The 22,231-nt window shown below is 38.2% G+C and overlaps 1 protein-coding gene across 10 annotated transcripts in view; it reads left to right on the plus strand.

The window, feature by feature from the left end:
• Positions 1-22,231, plus strand: part of LOC105392521 (protein daughterless) — a 94,584-nt gene that overhangs the window by 45,548 nt on the left and 26,805 nt on the right. For 4 of the 10 annotated variants that reach the window (XM_048622143.1, XM_048622175.1, XM_048622157.1 and 1 more), the window contains exon 1: positions 11,740-11,945. The exons of 2 other annotated variants lie outside the window; for them this stretch is intronic. The gene's annotated coding sequence lies outside the window, so the exon portion shown is untranslated. Of the gene's footprint in view, positions 1-11,718; positions 12,010-22,231 lie in introns of those variants that run through there. 4 more of the 10 variants (XM_048622156.1, XM_048622163.1, XM_048622170.1 and 1 more) reach the window with 4 other exon arrangements.

The following is a 22,231-nucleotide window of genomic DNA, read 5'->3' on the forward strand; positions in this document are numbered from 1 at the left end:
GATTGGGACCAGTTGGTACTTCTTGATTTATGGTAATGAAATCGGCAGTTTTTTTTAACTTTTTCGCCTATAATTTTATTCAAATGCGTCATTCGGATGCATGATGCAGACTCGTCAAATGTTGTATTTATTGATTTTTTATTGGGCTCGCATCTCGCATTTAAATGCGCGAATATGAACTACATCGTCGTAAATTACTGGCTTGTCCTGTGAGCTTTAAAATGTTTAAAGGTTTACGTGTGGATTGAGGGATTACGGGTGCCTTGTCACTCTCAAAATATATGTAAGTAATTATATCTTCAGTCTCCCAAATATCATAACCACTGATAAAGAAAGAAAGATCATAACGAACTTAGCAACCGATAATCTTTCAAATCTGACGTAACTTGTAAAATTTTCTTGCACCTCCTGTGGGTTGACTGGTAGAAAATGCTTTTAGCATTAAGTCCACCCTTTGTACACTTATTTTTATATTTGTGCAATAAAGGATTAAATAAATAAATAACTTGTATGGATGTGACAGATATTCGACAGATAAGCTATGCTGAGGCGCTATCACAGGACTCGATTCTATTTTCGAAACTACATAAACATATGAAAAAAAAACAGTATCGTCAACTGTCACTGTCAAAATGTAAGGCAAATTTGTCAGTTCCAAAAGTGACATTTGTTTTTTCCATATGTTTGTGTAGATTCGAAAATAGTATCGAATACTGTGATCGCTGCACAGTTAAAGGATCGACGATTGCTTAATGTGTCAGTGGTGGTAACCCCTTAGGCCGGGGTCTCCTATTTCTCGTCGTAGGTTGCGTCCAGCGTCACGCCGTAGGCCGCGTCACGATGCTCACAACGTCGGCGTGTGAGGGAGACCGCATCAGTACATTTCTATAGTGAGCATCGTGACGCGGCCTACAGCGTGACGCTGGACGAGACCTACGGCGTAAATAGGAGACCCGGGCCTTAGCAAATAGATATTGATGACGACTGCTCCCGCTGTCCTGTTCACTGACGCGGTGGAGGCGGCGTGTGCGCATCAAGCGAGCCTCTGAAGGGTCACTCTATATTACGAAAAACTAAGTTTAGGTACGCTGCTGCGTGAGCCACGACTCTTGAGTATTAAACTCTCGTTCGTTCGTTTTTAGTGGGCTGTTCCCGCGAACTTCGCTTCGCCTTAAAAAGTATTCCCGTGGAAATACCGCGATAAAAAGTAGCCTGATGTTCTTTCTCAGGGTTTAGACTATCTGTATACCAAAGGAGAATGGCCATTTCTCTATGGCGCCATGACCCAGAGCGGCCATTGATGAAACATACACTGATGTGTAGTCCGTGACTACAGCATATACTGGTATTAATTTTATTATTATAAGGCATGGGAGAACGAAGATATAGGTGCTGAAAGATCAAGTCTTTCTACTGTACTAGATGTTACCCTCGAGCTAAAAATTTATTTTAAAAGTGTTCCCGTGGGAATTCCTGGATAAAAAGTATTTTATGTTACTTCGGGATAACAGTAACTTGAATAGAATGAAATAATTTTTGAAATTGGTCTCTTTATAAAAATAGGTTTCTGAGTGTGAAATGTGCAAAAATAATTATGATATTATTTGCATAAATAAAATCATGTAATACATTTTATGATGCGCTATGTATTGGGAATCCCATGATTTAGATTATAAAACTTATTTGTGTGTGTACCATTCATGAAAATCTTATTTAACGAAAAAAAAATCTTTAATTAATTTACTTTTGAACCCTAATATCTCAAGAACCCCATGGTTTAGATTTTTTTAAATATTTTTTCCTGATAATAGACATTTTTATCAATAACTTACAATAGGTTTGGTTAGTGGCTGCTAACTTATGCAAAGCGGGTCAGGTTTCGCCATTCTTCTTTCATTCAAATCCGTTCAGTAGTTTGGCGTGAAAGAGTAACAGACAGCCAGACACAGTCACTTTCGCGTTTATAATATTAGTTAGGATAGAGTAAACCCACAGAAACAGGAATCTTGCGCACCTGCCACCCTCGCCGCCGCCGCCGCCGCTGACGTTACACACACGAAAATGTACCGAGTGTTTGTAGTTCTGTGAAATCCTTTCAACTGTACTTACGTATACTTTAATATAAAGCCTGATGCTAATTCTGAATGGCTTATAAAAGCACCACGGCCCGAAACAGTAGACCAGCTCTATGGTTTGTCGCAGACACTTTAAGAAGCTTTCAAAGTACAACAGTGTACCTATAGCTACTTGTGAAGCTAACCAAATCAGGAATCGTTGCATGTTAATAAAGGCTTTGAACCGCAAGGCTGCCCGCGTTTTCTTTTCCGAAAGTGATTTTAAAATCTTGCAAAACCTTGCCAACCTCTGCTATTTTTCACTGATAGTCTGGATTCCGCTTTGGGTACGGATAGGTGCGTCACTGTTGTTGGTATGCAATGACCGTGAAACGCATACCCCTACTCGTTCAGCCGCGGTGGGGTAAAATGATCGAGTACAACGACGTACCAACACAACCGCCGAGCCAGTATAATGCGAAGTATTCATATTCAAATGTGTTGTCCAGAAAAACGAGTTGCGGGTCCGTACCATGAGTTTGATAACTGTTGACACGGTAACCCAACGATATTTTAATACGAATTAGATGGAGTGTCAGTGCAAAAGAATAAATAAAAAAAATATAAATAATAAATATGTGGGGATATCTCACACACGGCCATCCGACCCCAAGCTAGGCAGAACCTATGTTATGGGTGTCGGACAGCTGATATATCTACACAGATACATAGATACATATTTAATAGACAAACGACAACTAGACACGTCGCAACAACTAACACCTCTCTTCACCACTGAGCAAAGTAAGCACTTTGCATTAGTTCGGTTAGAAGAGATGTGATTATTCTTTGGTTGTCATTAGGTTGAACTTAAAACGGTTTGACCGTTGAACTGTGGAACTTTTTGTAAGTGATTTGACACACTATCTTCTTCGTATATCGTTAATCTAAGTTCGATACGATGTTTCTAGTAAACTCACAGTAGAGTTGCAAGTTCCATACATACGTTAACCCTTTGTATGAACGATATTCTCTATGTCAGGGTCGGTTTATTATTGGCGGATAATGAAACTGCATGTTCGTAGGGTAGTTTAAAGTAGGGTGCAGGTTTGTCCGGTATTTTGTCTTCATTATTTCAGAATCTGCCAACTGAGTTATTGACAGGGTACTGCCATGGAAGATAGTACATATTTAATTTATTAATTGTAAACAATTTACACGTTTTATAAGTTGCTGTTTCGACAGCAGTCGTGAAGCCTAGTGAGAGGCCTTCGGGCAGCTTGAAACAAGCTTGCTTGTGTTGGATTGGAGTTCACCAACCCGCACTAAGCCAGCGTGGTGGACTAGGCCTTAAACCCTCCCTTCATTGGAAGGAGACCCGAGCCCCAGCAGTGGGGACGTTATGGGTCGTGATGTTGTGATGAAATAATTTGCACAGATTTCCTAACTATGCTAAGAAAGCAAAAGCACACAGTGACTATTTCCGATCTGTAAGTGGGACAGGCGATTGACAGAGCTATTGCTGAAGGTATATTAAAGAAATGCCACGTAAGTAGGTGTATTTGAGACTTTCCTCAACTTATACCTAGCAACCGACCGTGCAGGAATTCTTTATCTACCCTTTGCCTTTCCACCCCACATGTGACCACCTGTATAAATCTCTATACCTACCACTATCACAGTCCACACCTGTCCAAGGCATTTTCAACCTTAAATCACAGAGAATACAGACCAGCCGTTGTTTTACGGTCAAGCGGTGTGTTGTTGATTTTCAGCTCTATAGTGTAGATAGTAGAAGCGGTAACTAGCGATATGTGGACTGTAGGTTCAGGTATATCGACGCACGCGCAGCGAACGACAGATGTTCAGGCTTCGGGGGCGCTCGGGGCTGCTCGGGCGTCTTCGGAAGTGCCGCCGAAGGGGACCAATGCTTTAAAAAAATGAGTTTTAATAGTCGGCGGACAAGGCACAAGATTTTGCAGACAGCCTTATGGGGTTGGGGTGCGGTAGAAATGGCAATAGGTCTACATGAAAATGAAGGTTTAGTGAAAAAGGTTGGTATACGTTTTTGGTTTGTTCGAAATGGTGGGAGATGGTGGGAGATGGTGCGGTATAGAAATGTTATTGTCGTTAAAATATTGTAAGATAATTATGTACCCTGTACGGTGACTCAATCGGCTTCTATTAAATAACTACTTTGAATTTGTATTTTGAATATTTTGATTCGCTTTATTCAAGCGTCATAAATTAAATATTGCATTAAATCCCGCATTATAAAAAACACAATCAAACAATGCACCTCCATATCGAAAAAAAAATCTGGCAAAATGTGTCAATTCCCCCCTAATCATTTTTGTCACCATTAATCAGGGAGATATATTTTTTTACGATTTTTATTTTTAAGGTTGGTAGCTTGGACGCGTGCTATGGCGCACTTCGTATTATTCCTCGTATGTAATTACGACTTTAGCTTCATTATTCTGAGGGCTACGAAAGGAGGTTGGATTCTCTATTGAATGTGTCCCCTTTTTGGTACGGGCCTTTTTATTAAAAATCTTTTTCACTGATCGGTCGTTCAACTTGGATTCTCTTTGTTGGACTTTTGAGTTGCTGGAGGGTGAAGGGGGTATATGTTGAAGGATTAAAAACTGGTACGTACAGGATTGTTTTTTTATTGTTTAATAGTTAATTAAATATGTGTAGCTATGGATGAGATTTGAATAAGAGCCGTATCGCGAATATTTTTAACGCTAATCTTGTCTACATATTATTTGATAGCAGACATTTGTGGGCATTTTATTTGTTTCAAAAGTTACCACTTCACTTTGCCCTACTGTGTCTTAAACAACACACCCACACCACAGAGTAAAAAAAGTTTTTCAGGAGTAATAAGTGGGCTAACAAAATGGACCTTTACAAAGGTCTTTTTATGTGTCTTTAAAAACCTTTGAAAAGTCTGAAAATGTAAGTTTCATGTTTAGTAGACGCATTATGTTGATTATCAAGATAATACGTCTACCACCATTTCATAACGGCTCGGAGGTTACTGAGGAGAAGAAATGACAACCTCGTACATATCGCAGTAGGTACAGTAAAAGATAGTTCCCAGAGTTCTAATGATATAGTGTGGGTTTGTTTCCTAAGGTTACACCATACCAGAACACTGCAAGATTGATCAGCCATAGCGATGGCGACGGAAAGGTAACTGGCGGTATGCCGCGCGCTGAATAAGTCACCGGCGGAATCGCTTCGGGTAATTGCTAACTGAATATTTGATTGCTATGAGATTAGGGCCACTGGTGACCGGGGTGGGCGGCAGTAAGGTAGCTTGTGGTAGCCCTGCTGTGTATAGACTTCTCCCAAACTACCTTCAGAAGGCCTCGCATGGTGTGTAAGACGCGCACGTCAAGGCGTGACAAAAGGTTTCCGTTGTACTCGCTCTCAGTGAGAGCCGCGCGATGTCAGTGAGAGCGGTGGATAACATTTGTCACGTCTTGCGTCCCGTGCTAGGTCGTCAGCTTCTCTTACGTGGCCACTAGTAGTCTAAAGTCGTCGGTCCTGAGGGCTGGAGGGCTTTTCTCGCTCTACAATGATATTCATAGAACGTCCATTACGATATCACTAAGTTCTGTCTAATCAAATAATTTATATTTAAAAACAATTAGGTACGTACCTACACAGAAAAAAAACAGTAAACACTTGACAGAATTGCTATATTTTTAATATTAAACACATGTGTAGCTGAGCACTTCAGTAACTATCTATTAACTAAACGGTGACATCACATCAATGGACATAAAACAGTTTAATCTTAACCTTGTGTGAAAAGAAAAAAAAAACACCAACAGAATTCGAAAATAGAACTGTGAGTTTTCTAACGGTTTTTTCTATGGCAGTAAAGAGCGCTTACTGGCGTAGTTTGTACTCCCCAGGGGAGTTATTAAATGTTATTTATACGGGAACTCAGCCTTTTTAGCTGTGACGTGGCTGTTTGGAATTGGATTCTGTGCCACTGAAAAAAAAACTATTTTGTCTATAGATGCTCATCGGAAAGTGACGGGTGAATGAAAATTTGAAATTCGAACTAAATGAGCTGTTGACGTGGTTTATTTAAATATTAAAATGTTAAATCGTGTGTTTATTGTTTATTAGAGTGTTTTTTGGACACTTTAGTTAGACGGTATAATTTCTGCTGGAATATTCATGGCGACGATTATCCTTAAAACACCTGTTTAATATGCATTCTTTTATTTAGTACTAGCTGTGCCCGCGAGCTTCGCTTTGCCTTAAAAAGTTTTCCCGTGGGAATTCCGGGATAAAAAGTAGCCTATGTTCTTTCCCAGGGTCTATACCATATGTATACCAAATTTCATTCAAATCCGTTCAGTAGTTTTGGCGTGAAAGAGTAACAGACAGACAGACTGACACAGTTACTTTCGCATGTATAATATTAGTTAGGATTAGTTAGGATTTAATTTGGACCTATAGAGACATATTCTCTTATAAAATATAGAAACGACACTATCCATTAGGGGTGGGTTGGTGGCTTTACATATTATCTAGATGTGCTAAATCTATTTACCCAGGTTTCCTCACTATGTTTTCATTATCATCTCTTTTACTCACTATACATAGATAATTATATGCTCACGACTGCAATCCCCGAAGGGGTAGTCAGTTGTCAACCGCTTTACGCTGTACATATTTATTTATTTATTTATTGATTTATTTACAGAACGCTGTACATATTTGTACTCACATGATAGCTCGCGAGCCGTATCGCCGTTTTTGAATGAGTACAATGCACTTATAGATTACACATCTAGATGTGCAGGTTTCCTCACGATGTTTTCCTTCACCGTATCATCTCTTTTGCTCACTATACTCAGCTGAAAACCTTCCGCATACCTACGAGAAGGCTCAAGCAGTTTCAATTCTTACGGAGAGCATACCTCCCTATACACCTATAGATTAGCAGTCTTCGTTTCAGAGCCGCTTACATAAATTACTTGAAGACACATCGGCGGCTGTTTCTGACACATTTATGGCACCAGACAGACACCCTGATAGTCGGGACTCGTATTTGTAGGTATATATCGAGCACCTATAACAGGGGTTCGGGAGGTACCTGTTTAAAACCAAGTAGAGTCTTGGGTGATAGGGAATTGTAGATACATTAATTTAAAGAAGATAGAAAAAGCATTTATTAGTTATTTAAAAACAGAAAATTTCTGTATGTCGATACCTACATTGGAAAGCTCTCACTAAGACAATAATAAGATAGAAGAGAATAAAATATTAAAAAAGCACGCAATTTAACGAAGATTAATCAAATATAGTGGTCCTCCTGAAACTTTGCCTGTACGGTGCAAGATCATCATCATCATCATCAGCCTATAGCAGTCCACTGCTGGACGAAGGCCTCACCCAAAGCACGCCACTGGATGCGATCTTTAGCTTTCCGCATCCAATCATATCCAGCCACCTTTCGCAAGTCGTCACCCCATCTAACCGGAGGGCGTCCCACACTAAGTTTGCCTATTCGCGGCCTCCACGGTGGAAGATACAACCAAAAATATTCCTAAAATAAAATAATAACAAAAAGTGGAGCCATTTTGTTAAAAGGCCGTGTTTAAAAAGTGTTTTTTACTTGACCAAGTTTCCTGAAACTCTTAGACTTTGTAACTGGCGTTTCCAAGTTTCGTTCTTTGCGGGTAGTTGGGTTCAAAAGTGGAACTCTTCACTTTTAGCTACACGATTTTACAGTTTGGAAGTTACTGTTTATAACCCTGCAACGGGAAAGAGGGGTTGTGTACGTTTCGTGTGTGCGTTTGTCTGTGGCATCTAGTGGAACCTGTTGAAACCATGTGATGTCGTTGATAAGCGCATTTGTGGATTGCTTTATCGATTTGGATTAATTGTCACTTGATAAAGACGTTTCTGAAATAAAAACTAATTCAAGTCATACAGCAAAATTAAAATAGTGTAGGTATATTTAAAAAAATAAGTGTACCTAGAGTGGGTTAAAAAAGTCGCATTACATATCCACCCCCCCACCAAAGAACTTATAAAACAAGACGGAAAACTTTAGCTTATTACGTGTGCGTAAAGGAGTCTACACACCAAACCCGCCGACACAGCCCGGCGGCTTGGTGTCGGCGACCCAAACCCGCCAACCCGCCAACATGTGTCATGGGGCTGTGTCGGTGAGTGTCGGCGGCAAGAACTCAGTACAACTTTTTTAGTACTTGCACGCGCGGGTACGAGTCGCCGACATGATTCTTGAAACAAAGTCGCCGACACCAAGCCGCCGGGCTGTGTCGGCGGGTCGGCGGGTTTGGTGTGTAGAGTCCTTAAATACTAATAATGATAACATTGTAATTATTAACCCCCCTAAACTCACCCCGTGAGTTATCCCTCCCCCCTCTGACTTTGTGATGGTTCCCACCCCCCTGGTTTATGCTCTCAGAGTGTTAGATGTTTGGTGCAACTTTCTTATCTCTTTGTTTTATGTGAGGTGGACGTTTTGATACTTTGTTAGTTGGAAAACTCTTGTGATTATCTTACGAGTACATAGCGGAGTATATTCTTATGTATATAATATAGCTGTTCCCGCGCGCTTCGCTTCGCCTTAAAAAGTTTTCCCGTAGGAATTCCGGGATAAAAAGTAGCCTATGTTCTTTCCCAGGGTCTAGACCGTATGTATACCAAATTTCATTCAAATCCGTTCAGTAGTTTTGGCGTGAAAGAGTAACAGACAGACAGACAGACAGACAGACAGACAGACACAGTTACTTTCGCATTTATAATATTAGTTAGGATGTATTCACACTTTTGGACGATGTCCTAGTGTCTGTTAATAAAAGCATTTTCCCATCTATGGCCCTTTTTTTGAGTATAGGCCTTATGGTGAACTGTTCCTTATTTTCTGAATAGATCTCTTGTCTCTCTTATCCATTGCTCCAGTTCACACCCTATCTAGGGTCCACCAACCCGCACTAGGCCCGCGTAGACTAGGCCTAAACCCTTTCTTCATTGGAAGGAGACCCGCGCCACAGCAGTGAGGACGTGATGGCTTGTGATGATGACTCCCTATCTGATGTATTCTGAGCATATAGGAAGTTGTCTGCCTACAGCTCACCGGCCGCGTCCTGTCCACCTTCTGTCCTGGAATATAATAGAATATTTATGTCTTCATTGGTCACCAAAAGACAAACTTTCAGTTTCACTTCAGTTCGGTGGCAGCGACCACATTGGCCCTTAGGTAGATTGCACGTTGGGAATACAGTCTCTATACCAAATGCCTGACATGGGTGTTTGTATAGGTCTGTGAATTTCATCATCAATCATCATTGTCAGATCGTAATCGGTCACTGCTGGACGTATAGTCCGATCCTAAAAGCACCACCAAAGTCTGTCGTCGGCCTTCGTAAATAATTAAAATTATTCGACGTAAAGCTTGATAAGGCAAGTTTAACCTCCTCCAATTAATTAAGATGAAAATCTCCCGAAAAAAATATAGTATATACACATAAGTACACCGAAACTTTATTTACAATTAGCCTCATTCAACCCGCGCACTTCGCTTGTGGAGTGACGCGACGTTGCCGCTCTTCTCTCCCCTTCGGAGAGAGCGGGACGGCAACAGTGTGCGAGCGAGACGCACAACGGAGGGAGAACGTAACTTTGCGACTTGAAAACTTTTCTATGCGACGCTTTTGAGCTTAGAGCTTACGGACAATTTTTACCCGATTCAATGTCACGGGCTAGGGGCAGGTTTTTTTTATTTAAGAAGTGTTAGGTCTGAGCTTTTGTTGGCGAATGGCGATGGCGAAGCTTTAGAAATTATTGTGGTTTTTTTTTCTAAGGGTCATAGATGTAAATTGTTGGCATGCGAGCCGATCTGTAGGACAGGACGTGTGTCCGATTAATTTTATTAGTTTCTTTGACTTTTTAATCTTATAATACTTATTATTATATATATTTTCCATAAAAATGTAGTTGGGAATGGATGTGCAGATATCGGTTTAAACTGAAAAGTATTCGCATCATATTTGTTTATTTGTGAAAGTGTATTTAAATAAGTCACTAATTTCTCAGCAACTATAATTGTTAGATTTCTCATAGTTATGCATAACAATTTATTTATTTTTGTTCTACTTTGTTAGGTAATTTATCACAAACTTACTTATTGATAAGTACTTTTTTCTTTTGTCAGTAAATTTTATTGTAGTTAACTCATGTAAAATCATTAAATAACTTTAAATTCGCTAAGTTAATTTAGGGAAACCTGTAATTAGTTAATGATGAAATTTATTATTGTTACGCTGTTGGTATCCTGAATAAACACACACACACATATAAATATTTTTTAAATATTTATTATTCTTTAGTTTTTTTTAATACATTGTAAATCATATTTCTTAATTATGTAGAAATATAGAGCAGATAACCTTGAATTGCTTCATTTATATCTAGAGCAGATCTTTTACTTTTACCCTGAGGGTGATTTTTTTTATAATTTGCATCCCATCCCCTTTTAATACTTATAGACTTCTATCAATCATCCAACTTTTTGACCCTTTCTTTTTTTCCCCTAATTAACCCAGATTTAGTTTTGTAGAGCTGTATTGTCTCTTTTATCTTTACTTGGCCTTTTAGGCTTTTCATTATTGAATGTAACTTCCCACTGGTCTTTATGAGATAGGTCTGTAGACTCTGTAGAGACATTCACTAGTTCATTCATTCCTGAATTATTAATATTATTAGAACAAATTTAAACTCTATCTAAAAAGGAATTAAACGTTATAACAAACGGTAAATAGTTTTTACAATAATTTGGCTATTTGTAACTTGCACATAATTATTTACTGAAGTAGTCGTAGTAGCTGTAGTAGTTGATTTGTTTTATTTTTATAATGTCGAATAAGTTGTGCCACTTAAGATATTTTTACAATTGAAATTTCAATTACAAACAAAATATTACTATAATTATATATATTCATAAAAAAGTTATTGGACGTTTTAGCTATTGAACTGTTTTGTCACAGGAGAGTGTTTTAAAATAATATTACTCTATCTAAAAAGTCTACTGAAACAAACTGAATATAAACTTATCATGACCACGCTACGCACACCGCCCGAGAAAAAAGCCCCCAAACATTTTTCACAACAACTCCGTACTCTGAACTTCGTGCTCCGGCGCTGAAAAATAAACACAAAGTTAGGTTCGGAACTTTAACCTCATTTGTCGAGCCCCGCTCTAGTCGAGCCGAGTTGGCAACGTCGCGCGCCGCTCTGTGTTGCCAGGTGTGTGCGAGCTTTCGCTCCCGGTTTTTAGGGTAAATTTTGTTGTAAATTTGATGGTGAAAAGTTGGTTTTTGAGTTTTTTTGGGAAGTTTGAGAAAGAGTTTGGTGTATAAAATACGGTAATTCGCAAGGTCAAGTTGTATTTGTTTTGTGCCAAACCGTATCTAACTAAACTAAAGTGATCAAACAATTTAGAAGCGCCATTAAAAGCTATTCTATCCAATAACAATGACATTGAAATACATTTAAGAAAAAACAAATTTAAAAAGTTACACACAAGGCATGTTATGCTCGTATAGTCGCAAAGTGCAGACTCGCGGCCGACGAAAGCGCAGCTTATCATCTAGCAACACTGGCTCGGAAAGTGAGCGGCGCGCGGCCGTGGGGCCACAGTCTCAGATCGCGCGCGCGACACAACACAAGTTCGGAAACCGCGCGTCCTGCGAACAAACTTTAAAAAAATAATAGCATAAAAGTGGTGATGTAACGAGCGTGCAGTGTTAGTGGCCAGTGTTATCATTTGTTGATGAATTTCCAAACAGTGTTTTGAAGTTGCGATAAAATCGGAGCCATTGTTCTGAGGTTTGTGTTAGAAGGGATCTCGCGGATTTGTCGGCTGTTTGAGTTGAATGGTCATAGATACAAGGTTTGTTTTTAAAATTTGCGGGCTTTGTTTTTCAGGTTTTCTTTCTGAAGTTTTGAAAGTTTTCTTTTGTCTCGTTCAACTGAATCAAAATGAAAATTTTGGTGTTTTTTTTTACTGAAGTATCGTAAAGTTTGGTGAATACTAGGTTTATCGTTAACATTGTTGAAACTAAAACTTTTAAAAATCCCCTCACTTAACTTTTCTTTTTACTTTTTTGTAAGTAAACTTTTTTTTTGTAAAAATCTTCTTTGTCATAAGTAAGGCGAAGCTCTGTGCCATGTGGAAGTATTTAATATTTTCATTATAAACATCGGTCGGGGAAATGTTTACGTGACCGATCTCTTTGTGTTACAGCTTCATTGAAAGAGAACTGAAAAACTTATACAAACATTATTTTACAAACTTTTTCATTCTTCAATGAGTTTTTCTTGCGATAAGAACTTGTATTTAAACTTTGTTTAGAATGTTAAAATACTTAGCAAAGTTTTAAGGATTTTCTTTGTATTTTTTGTTAGGTAGGTAGAGCTTTATGAAAAGGTTTTTATCTTAATTATTGCGTTCCTAAAAGCTATTTTTTTTTGGGAATTGAAAGAAATAAATTGAGTCAAATCAAAATCAATGAGAAATAAAAATATGTATGTGAAAAAGGTTTTTGGTTAGACTATTTCAAACGGTAACGGAATTTAAAATTGAATAAATAAAAATATAAAAAAGTGTTATTGTTATCGCTAATTAGAAACAAGCTATCCTTATCAATTAACATTGTAGGTATGTCGTCACATCCATACAGTACTCTATCTGATATGAGTTTCTCGTTAATCCATTATTGGATAAATAAAATTACTTTATCATTTTTTTTCGTCAATGGTTTTTCCTATACATACATATATTTATAAGTAGCTGTTCCCGCGAGCTTCGCTTCGCCTTAAAAAAAATTCCGTGGGAATTCCAGGATAAAAACAGCCTATGTTCTTTCTCAGGGTCTAGTCTAGACCATATGTATACCAAATTTCATTCATATCCGTTCAGTAGTTTCGGCGTGAAAGAGTAACAGACAGACAGTCACAGTTACTTTCGCATTTATAATATAAGTCAGGATTTTACAACAATTGCTTCACATGCGGCGTGTTTTGGTGTGAATGTCTGTTTTGCAAGTGCTTTGTTTTTAATCGGTAGATACCTATTTCTATTAGAATATACTCGTGAGCTATGAAACAGTTCCAGTGACAATGATGTCGATTCTGAAGGCAGAAATTCTAATTTTAACGCTGTCAAACTAAAAAAATTGCTAGCATAAAATGACATTTACGGAAACAATCATAGAGTCGAATTTTAAACAAAGAAATTAAGGTTTTGACGTCTCTAAATTTAAAATTTCCGCCTTCAGAATCGATATCAATATCACTAAATTAGTCCTAAACGGAAAAGACAACCTTAATGACGCCGACGTCTCTAATATTGAAGTGCTTTTAAAACCGCCTCAGAATAAACTGAAAACGGTAATATTTTAATCAATTTCTAAATTAAATGTTTTAACAAAATGGGGTCATTTGGTGTTGACACAGAGCTTCTTGGGATCCTTACACCACGTGGGTTGGTCTTATGTAGATGGATGTTACTGCTAATGTGACATTAGTAGTAGAAAATTTGGGACCTTATTCATAGGTACAAGGTACAAGGGTTGTCAGGGTTTAACTTAAAACGAATAATAAACAAAATGGCATTCTTGGCAATAAGCCCGCCTTAGTATACACTACTTTTTAAGTCCATTTTTGTAAATATGTTTTTTGTATACCATAAAAGTGTTTAAATTAATAAATAAAATGCAGGCTGTTTTTGTATGTGACACAAATTGTGTTAGTAAATCGATAATCTAAGGTAGTAAGACTTAAGTTCATGATTACGTAGATTTACTGAAGTTGGAAACTGTAGCGTAAATGACTTAATCAAATAATTACAGTCGTTTTTACGGATCAATAGCTTATGCAGCGCATCGGATATAAACTATTCAACAAACTGACGTGGCCCTAGTTTATTACAGGGCAGCGGTGGTATCGATTCTATTAGAAAAAATATACTATTTAAATTATTAAGGATGTAGTGGGGTACCTACAGTTCTGTTCTTTCAAACAACTTGGTATCCCTGAAGTTTCTAGCGAATGCACTATAGTACCTTGCCGAACTAACAAACCGCCTATTCATTCTTTCAAAGATTGACAGTTGGATAGTTTGACAAAGCGCAATCGTGTAATCGCAGCCAACTTCAGGAACTATCAAGTTGTTTGGACCGAGATGTTCTAGCCTAAACCAAAGTCTTTTTTTAATCTCAGATACTAAATTGACACATTCTGAACTGTTCATTTACAAACGATCGTCACTTAATCGCGGGACAATCGACTGTTGATGAACCGTTCAGAATCTGTCAATTTAGTTTATCTTAAATTAAAAAACAGACTTTAATTTGTCAACACCCCCTTTCCTAAAAACTACAGACGAAATAAACATACAAATTAAGACTTCCCAGCTGTACTACAACATACAACCCTCCCACGCTTTGTTATTAGCCCACCGTCGTGCAGTAATAAGCACATACACACCCTGACGTGGCCCGACAGACTCGGGAGGTTACTGCCGGTTTAGGGTACAACCCACAGACCTGTATTTGAGTAGACAACGCAAGTGCATGTACTTCGCGTGTAAAAAGGGAGTGAAATTATCTTCCTTTAGCGCAATGTCATTAGGGACGTTCCTAAACTAAATCGTTCAAGTGACGTGACTGACGTGACAGTAGGTATAAAAATAATGGCACGCTTGGTTTCTATACAAGGAATGAGCCAAGCGTTGTCTATTCAAATACAGGTCTGTGGTACAACCTGACATGTAGGGTACAGCCTGACATAGATAGATAGAAAATTCTTTATTGTACACAAACACAAATTACAAAAGGAAATGCACAACATAGACGGTACAATTGGCGGCCTTATTACTAAGAGTAATTTCTTCGAGACTACCTCGGAGGAGAGAAATTATACAAGTAAAGGGAAAAGTGCAAACAATTACATGTAAACAACCTGACATGTGGATAAAAATGGCAATTCGACTTCAGTCGGTGTTGCATGTTGACAGATATTTGAACTCGGGTCTTGGATGTTTTTATGTATCTGTGTAGATACATCAGCTGTCCGATACCCATATTACAGGCTCTGTCTAGTTTGGGGTCGAATGCACGTGTGTGAGATGTCCCCACATATTATTATTATTACATTTAAATACCTAGGGGCCTCTTGCACAATCATAATAATTCTAGATTTAGTGTTAAATCTCGATTTAGTGTCAAATTTTATATGAACTGACGTTTCTTAAATCGAGATTTGACACTAAATCTAGATTTAATATGTTTCTGCAAGTGGCCCTAGAAGTATTTTTAAAGATACGCTATTAATTTTCTTTCAATTATAATTATAACTGTAACTCTATTATAGAAGCGTAAAAGTTGACTTTAAAATAAATAATCTGTTACATTTCTGAAAATGAATGTAAAAATGACTACCTTCCACGAACTTGCCACTGGAAAAGTCGGAGTAGGCCACCACGCATACTAAAAAAGTATTTAACTAATTAAATATACATGCGAAAGGGTTGCAGGCGGTTATAATACTGTCTGTTTGTTTGTACCGAAACGGTAAATAGTTCTCAATACCTATAAAGAGGGGTGTAATACATTTATTAGCCGAAGTCTTTCCAATATGGTTTGTGGTTTTAATACCAAAAAAAAAATTTAATACGTACCTACCTCTAGACTGTTCTTTTTGCTTCGGAGAGCACATTGAGCCGTGGGTCTCGGATGCTGTTAGGGCAGCAGTCGTTAAGCCTAGTCAGAGGCCTTCGAGCAGCTTAGAAACATCTGACAGTCGGGTTGCCCACTTACCCGATAACTCTCTCAGCACGAGCTTGCTTTTCTTAGGGTGAGGCAACACGAGCGTAATTTTGTGAGTTGTTCGCGGCAGAAAAGTGTGCGCGGGGACGAAGGGGCGGGCGGGGAAGTTACTTGCTCGTGTGGCCTCACCCTTACGCTAATCTTACTTGACCATTCTTTCACTACGGTGGCAAAACCTGTAGTCTATCCCCACCGACTCGCTAAGAAGAAGCTAACGACTAATGAATCACGCCGCAAGTTATTAATCACACCCAATAACCCAATAAGGCCGCCTAATCGCCGACCGGACGTCCACTAAACAAAACCGTGCCGGTTTAACATGTTATAAATATTCACACGGCGTACGGTGGGCGACGCTGCGTCTGCCGTGGCCTCTATGTACTATACTTATGTACAGAGGCTTGTATTATGTATCCAGTGTTGCTGGTCGTCTGGTTACCGTGTTAAAATTGTAAGATCCTGTAGTCAAGAGGGTAGTCTTCTTAGTGTTTCGGAGAGAGAGTTTATGATAATATGTGGGGACATCTCACACACGGCCATCCGACCCCTGAAAAACTACACTATACTCTTCGAATTAAACACAACAATGATTTAATCTTCCCTCTAGTGCTGCTCTGTTTGTTGTCATAGTAAAATCTCCGATTACCGCACTTTGCACCCCCTGTTCCTGTGACAGGAAGTGTCATCTTGACAGTGGTTCGACACTGTCACATCACTGTCACGTCGGTTGTGACAGATTGCATTTGTTTTACATGAATTGTAAACTGCATTCATTCATACTTGGCATAAAAGGTAACAATCTTTGTGTGCCTTTTAATCAAAACATTAATACTCGTAAACAAATAAACTGTAGCTAAAATAAATGGTTTCATTGCGAAGTGAATAATTTTTGCTACTAAGTTTTTTAGTGTAGTCATTAGTTTTATTGTAAAGTCTAGTTTTTAAATAAATTCAAATAAAAACACACACAAAGATTGTTTACCTTTGGGGCCAAGTATGAATGAATTTCTTTTTATATGAAAGATTTAGATATTTCATATAAAAAGAAATTGACATCGCTCCGTTTTAAGATCTACCTGTAAACATACAAGCAAGAAGGATAACGTTACTATACAATTACAATGACAAAGGTATTCCTCTCCTACATTCCTCGGGTCCCGGGTTCGATTCCCGCCAGTAACCGGAGCCGCGCGGGCGCACTCGGCGCTTCCGCTCGCAGCACATCCGGTGCGTAGGAGTGCGTTTTTTTTAAATAATCGACTACGTATAAGGTTGTTCAAGGTGCATACATTTTATGTTTATTCAGTTTAGGGTCTTAGATTTGTTAAATATGTTACTTTTAGCTGTGATTTGCGTTTACACATCCGTGGACACATAAGTTACTCATTTCAGGTTACAGTGTAATAAAACGGTATTTGAATTAATTTGTTTTCATGATTGCACTTTTGGCAACCCTAGCCGTCTTCGGACATTCCCTAGCTACAATATTCTCACGCATTATAACGCCTCACCTCATAAATAACATTGTCGCCTATACGTTTATGCCTTAGATTAACAATATATTGAACAAGATGGTGTGTCACATACGAAAACAAAAGAAAAACCGTCCGCATTTTGTTTACTGTCAAACCGTTTTGAGTGACCTAATGACAATCGTTGCATCAATGAATAAGTGCACAAATGTTTCAACCGAACTAATTCAAAATAAGAGCTCAGTGGTAGGAGTGGATTGTTCTTTGTCGAGACGTTTCTTTTGCACAGACACTCCATCTACTGCGTATATTCTTAATCTAAGCTCCATGCATACATTTCCCAAAAACTATTCAAATTGAATCTCTGAATTTCCTCCGCGATGTCGGCTAACGGTCGCTTCGTCGTTGCATTTAGGTCGACTGTGTAATATTCAATTGGTACTATCAAGTGAATTAGCCTTTAAATGCTCAATCAATATGCATTAGTTTTGTATGTTCGTTTGTGTGTCAGCAGTTGTTTTTGTTTGTGTGTGTGTGTGTTTAGTTTTGCGGGTGATTCCGGTCGTGTTGATAGAGATTCATTTTCTAATACACTCCCGAACAATGAAAATGTTTCAGTGACAATAAATAAATAATAAATAAATAAATATGTGGGGACATCTCACACACGGCCATCCGACCCCAAGCTAGGCAGAACCTGTGTTATGGGTGTCGGACAGCTGATATATCTACACAAATACATAGATAGATAGATACTAAATATAAATATCAACACCCAAGACCCGCGTACAAATATCTGTGTTTAAACAAATATCTGCCCCAGCCGGGAATCGAACCCGGGACCTTCGGCTCAGTAGTCAGGGTCACTAACCACTACGCCATTCGGTCGTCCAACAATATAACCAAATTACTCCTGAACGGAAAATACTAGCTTAATGACGCCGCCGCCGTCTGCAATATTAACAACTAAAAGCGTAAATATCTTGATCGAATTCGTTGGATCTAAAATTTGGATCATTCGTTGTCGACATTTTGCGAGTCAATTGCTCGTGAGCAAACTAGGGAAGAAACTAAGCTTGCATTTCGCCCTAAGAGGCCCGCATTTTCAGTGTCGTGTAAAACTTAGCTTGGTAGAGTAGCACATGTTTATATCATTCCATAATCTGACCAATGAGGAAGAGGCTGGCTAAGAATGGCATGCGTTGCGAACGTCAAGGGGGTCACAAAAACGCAGTTTCAGAGCACTGCTGCGCTAGCCACGACTCTGTCTCGTCGTATTAACCATGCTGATTGCACGACAGCTCTCGTTAGTTTGATTTCCGTCAGTATAGAGTGACCCTCCTGAGTGGAGTGGCGTCGGACTGTCTGATCGTGTGTTGCTCACTTCGCGTCTAACGTTCATGCAAATTAGTGACTTAGTGTATAGAATAGAATATTTAGTGTGCCTTACTGTGCTGCGTACAGGCAGAGATAAATAATAATACGAGTAATAAGTTTATTTGTCAAATAAGAACACAGCTGCCAATAATGTACAATCAGAACAAACAGGCCTGTGCCGTGCTGTGTCGATGTCGGGCCGATGAGTCGAAATACACCCATTTTATGCGATCTAGAGCTTTCCGCTTCTCCACCAGCTACCTTCTGGAAGCACAAATACCTTACTTACTCCGCTGGCTCAGCGACCCAAAGTGAGTCTTGGCCTCCGATACAAGAGATCGCCACTTCTGACGGTCCAGTGCAGTCTCCCGCCAGTCTAAGACTTGTAGCTCGCGCAGGTCCGCCTCCACCGCGTCATTCCAAAGCGTAAATATGTATACGTAAGGAGTTAAGGACGTATGCATATTTAAAAGCTTGTTATGCCCACTGTGTTGTAGATATACTTTTATACACATACTATTACATACATGTATAATTGTATATCGACTAGTTAAGAATCAAATATGTCGTATGAATATGCATGAGACTAAAGGCATGCTCTCCTTTTTTGTCGTGTATCCGTCATACTATTTATTTATTTCCTTTTGTAAACAATGTAAGTACGTATTTTTTCTAGTTACAACATATTTTTGTAACAATATTACCAGTAAACAAATAATTTAATTCACAAAGCTTGAATGTTAAAAGAAGCAAATGAAAATCTACAACGAAGTTAAAATTTACATTGAAACACACGAATTTTGACTCTTTACGTCTGTGAAAAAGATGAAATTTGTATATCACAACGTCAATTTTAAACCTATTTTAAAGTATCAAAAAGCACTATGAATTCGGGGGTAAGTTTGCAAACTCCAGTTAAACAATCAATATATGTGGCGAGACACAATATATATATAATATAATAATTTTTAATAATAATTTATTTATTTCACTAAAACCTTATTACATCAAATTCTTATAGGTAGTTTCCAATCAGCAGTTATAAATTAATAAAAGAAATTCGTTTGATACCTAAACTAGGCAAAGCCTGTAATATAGGCATCAACGCCACCAGACAAACTTGTAAAAATTGTTATCTCGTGTCGTGTTTCTGTACCTTTTGCATAATTATGAAAATACAGTATATTCAAATTAATTAATTAAAATATTTAAAATATAAAAATGAATTTATACAGATTAAAATTTATAGTAATAGTTAAAAAAAATTATTATATATTCATGCAATAACTAACACATACGTATATCATAAAATTAATTATTCCAAATTGATCAGTTGTGTAAGAATTGTGAAGTGTACCTAAAGTGTGAAGTGTAATTGTTGAGTATAGTGAGTGTGTGTGTGTGTGTGAGTGTAGTGAATGTGTAGTGTGAGCTGAATATAATTTTAGTTTACTTGACTGTTAAGAGTATCATTTTATATAGCATGAATAAGTAGTCTGTGTGCGTTTCAATTCTAAGAATGCCTCGTTTTATGCATCTCATGTGCTGGCCTCGTATGTTTACAATAAAAATAACCCTATTTGTTTATTCCATACGAACAATGACGACCGGACGGCTTAGTGGTTGAAAACTGCCGGTTGTCTCAGAGGTTCTATAAGATGATACCTGGAAGAGATCGATTTTAGCGATAAGGCAGCCTATTGCGTCATATCCACTGTATAAATTGTTCAAATTCAAATTCAAAATTCTTTATTTGTATAACATAGGTAGGTAGGTATTGATTACATAGTTTTTTACAGTGTTTCTCTATGTTATGTCGTAAGACGTACAAATTTTTCAATGCATATACACAAAAATATAAAATAAAATATAAAAAAATTGAATGATACAAGCAGGACACAGCATGCACAATACACATAGAAAATCACACATTACATTAATCAGATACAAAATAAGTTAAGTCCTAGATATCGATTTGACCAACAAATTAATCGGATTGTTATTTGTGTTCTGTTTAGTCAATGAAGTAGTATTCTATTCTATTGCTAATAGTATAAATGGATAGTTAGGTCGGTTCAGTCATTGTGTATTCTTCTGTCATCTACATACATTATCTGTCAAAAGTTAAATGATACTTTCTGTAGAGGCGCCACTTTGTACACGTTACTTTTGGCAAACTATCAAACCTGTATAGTGCCACAAACTTATCTGTTCCGGTGACAGCTCAAATAAATCTCTAATATTTCTTAATTCTATAAGATTTTAAGTTTGCTCGTATTGTTATTTCGCTCTTTCGGTGTTAATAACCCATCTAATGTTTTAAAATATACAATTCATTAGTAAGTAGGTAATGAGATATGGATCAATTAATTTCGCTGTCACCGGAACAGATAAGTTTGTGGCACTATACTAGGGTGAAAGGTCACTCAAGGAGGCTCTTTTCTTACACCACATAGGTAGTATTAGTCTGCAGTATTGACTGTATTCGTTGCAAACATACAGACATATTATCTATCCTCACTTCATTACTACAATTATTGATTACCAACACAAAACGTCTTCTTCAAAACCCACCTACTTAACCAAACCCGAGTGTAATTGGTAGATAATCACCCTGTATACGGGGGGCACGTTCGGACTCCGATAGTGTGCACCTGCCCGGCATCTGTTCCTGAGGGTAACCGGTTCAGTCCCGGCCGGCACACGCCCGCCGGACCGGGGGATTGGTCCTCGGAAGGATTAGTACGGGGCGCATTAAAGACGTGACAAAAGTCCTCCGCCGCGCTCGGTCTTGAGGCTGCGCGATGCAAAACTAATGTCACACTTTAAATGCACCCCGTGCTACTAGCCTAGGATGAAAGAAAAGATAGTTTTAGTGTGGTACTGAATGAATATGAAAGATATAGTCGAGCTGTAGTTTTGTGCTGTGTGAGAACCCTTTTCACAGGGCTTACAGCTCTTTATTTTGGATAACTTTTGCTCTCTGACTAAGTTTCTAAAATATCATAAACGTGAAATTGTGTGTAGATCAGCTTTTATTTTCGTCGAAGAATAACGAAACTGAATAACTTAAAAACCTCATGTCATGATGCAAAATAGTCAGCCACGTAGCACAGGGCGCTATTAAGACGTGACAAGAGTTCTCCGTCGCGCTCGCTCTTGAGGCTGCGCGATGAGAGTGAGCGCGATGCATAACTCTTGTCACGTCTTATATGCGCCCCGTACTAGCTCTTCTGTAGAATATATATATATATTGATAGGTACATAGGTACAATACAACATAACATAACATTATCGAACAAGTGACCTATCAAACTAAAATACTTTCATTTCGAATTCAATATGGGGCCCATTCTTTTGAGACCAATGGGTATGATACGTTCAGAATTTCATGTATGTATGTATGTAAGAGTGTAAAGTTTGTTTTTTATTGCTC

This window comes from Plutella xylostella, chromosome 2, assembly GCF_932276165.1.
Source record: "Plutella xylostella chromosome 2, ilPluXylo3.1, whole genome shotgun sequence".
NCBI classification, from domain to species: Eukaryota; Metazoa; Arthropoda; class Insecta; order Lepidoptera; family Plutellidae; genus Plutella; species Plutella xylostella.